Below are 2,770 nucleotides of genomic sequence, written 5' to 3'. Positions count from 1 at the left end.
GGATTAACTTTGGATCTTTTTCATGGCAAATACATATGAAAAATGGCGGACCAGTTTGCAAACAGCATCGTTTGGACCAGCAGGTGGGGACATTTTCTTTCTTCTTTCAACTCTTTTGTTGTTTATTATAATATTTCAAAATATGAGAGTGTGTTACCAAGGCAGCAAAGGCTATATCTCACAGAAGTATAGTATATATCTGCACTTTGTATATATTTATAATGCAATATTTGACATTGTTAAACAACAGCGCACATGACACTTTGAGCTGAACCTGCGAGGCTGCAAAAATGATGAAATAAAATTTCCAGGCTAGATTAGATCTGTTCTGATGTCGGAACCAATTAGGAGAAGTATGTCTAATCTTGATCTTGCTTTAACAGAAAGCATTGTAGTGGAGATATGAAGCAACTTAGTGTATATTAGCTTACTCCTTCAGTTTGCAAGATTAAGCTGGGGGATACAGTTATTATGTTGGACTGGTGCAGAATTAGTAAGCATCACATGCTACACTGGTTTATGGACACAGATTTGGGAGTCACACAAAAAATCCTGATTTGAGCCAACACTTCAAGAGTCTTCTTTATGTCTAAGCTTTTATTGAGAATGATGTTTTCATCTGATTTCGTAACACAAGGTCCTTTTCACAAAGCCACAGTGTTGTGAAAAAGCATTTGCAATTTTTTTTTTTGTATATTTGCATTTAAATGTTCCAGTTTATCAAACAAACTGATTTGTTTGATGAATGATTGAAAACAAATGATTAACCAGTTTTAGTTTTGGAAAGCTGAGTTCAGTTCACCCCCAGGCCTGAGTTCTACTAAACCTATTGAACCAAGAAATGATTTATGTCGAACTTGTCTGGCAAAGAGAGGTAGGCTAAAATGTCTCAAAAGAATCCAGCAGAGAAACAAATTCATTGGCATCTATAAAAGTCTGGAAAAGGTTACAAAAGCATTTTTAAGGATTCGGGACTTCAGGGAACAACAATGAGAGCCATTATCCACAAATGGAGCAAACTTGGAACAGTGGGGAACCTTTCCAGTAGTCGTCCACTCAAAACTACTCCAAGAAGGCATCAATGACTCATCCACAAGGTCACCAAACAACCCAGAACTACAATATTACCATATTGTACAATTTTCTGGAGAAAACTGTAACAATCAAGTGACTGCTGAGGAGCGAGCACTTTGTGACGGTGGGAATGAAAAACTCTCTTCTAACTGGAAGCAGCAGGGAACTTTTTTTAAATTTACAAAAACCTTTAAAAACTGACCTTAAATGTAAAAAATACAAAAACTGTAATTAAATATTGGTTTGGTCTGTATACTCAAAACATATGTACCAAAACAACAACAAAAACCCTAAACAACCCAAAACTCAGCATAGAAATTAGACACATACAAATAAACATAGATACAAAACACTCACAAGTCTTAATGAACCATGCAAACACACAATAACAATGCGTACTGTATATGAAGATAGCATACACTCAGTCTGAAAGTAAAAGAGAGTTTACTTACTATTGTTTTGTTTTAGTCTTGCAGTAAAGGAGAGCAGCAAGAAACAACACAGGTGTCTTTGTTGAGGACCTACACAACAATTGGAGGAGTCCACAAGGAATCCATACACATACACACTAAAGAGACCAACTTATTAGCTGAAAGAAACATTTACAACATGGTTCGTGAATAGTTTTGTTTTCTGGAAAGTATCCCCTTTCACCGAAACTGTACAGTTGGTACATTTTATTTTTAAATAGCTAATTTATTTGGACAGAGTACTGGTGAGGCTTAAAGTAGGGTGCATGGCTGCTGTGATGGACAGAATTGCTGAAACAGGTCACTACAGCTCACCGCTCTTTCCTCACCATCGCTAATTGGAGTCCCTGAACAGGACCTCTTGACCATGTTTGCGGTCTTGATGGTTTTTGGAGCATTTTAATTGAATTATTTAACCAATAAAATTGCTTTTTGTGTGGCCTGAATGAAATGTTAGTGATTTATGCTGTTACTGCAGTAATTATGAGATATGTGCCTTTGCACCCATACAATTTATGGATGTAGCTTGCTAACTTAACTTCTAAATTAGCTGATATTATTACGTCTGCCCACAAAACGCAACATAGCAGCAGCCAAAATGGCACCTTCAGGCAGAGCCATTATAAAAAGGCTTTTTGTATTGTACTGCAATGCATTACTGTACTGACTAAAACCCAAATATCAGGTTCAGTACTACTCATTTCCCTCCAGTGAAATATATTCACAATAACTATTTTGGCTTAATTAGCCAGTAAAGCCAATTTAACCCTTTCTGGTGGCAGGACCATTTTACAAGCACTATTTTACTGACCATAGCTGCGTTACTGTTTCTGCTAGAGACAATACTCAATGGTTTCTAAAAGAAGAGAAGACATACTTTATGGGGGATATTCAGTTTATCACAGTAACACAAAGTATTTACAAAGCAGTACCATCTGAACACATCAGCTCTGCCTACATTTTACCATGTGAGCTTCACATTACTATAACTCTTTAACCATTTTAGACTAGAAAAAAAATCCAAATCGTTCCTGAAAGATGAGAATTATTTTGTAATTTAACAGCCAAAATGACAAATTACGAAAAGTCCAGTGATCCTGTATGGTACTATGATAAAAGGTTAATGAAACCCTACTGCTTTGGTAGCAACTTAGCTACAGCTAATACTTTCCACTAGGTTTCACTAATAAAGTCAAAGAGTGGTTTTACACTGTAACACACACACA

Source organism: Haplochromis burtoni, unplaced genomic scaffold, assembly GCF_018398535.1.
Source record: "Haplochromis burtoni strain Fernald_Lab_line unplaced genomic scaffold, NCSU_Asbu1 Contig_3, whole genome shotgun sequence".
Taxonomy (NCBI): Eukaryota; Metazoa; Chordata; class Actinopteri; order Cichliformes; family Cichlidae; genus Haplochromis; species Haplochromis burtoni.
The sequence above is the reverse complement of the archived record's forward strand: the minus strand, read 5'-3'. Positions refer to the sequence as shown.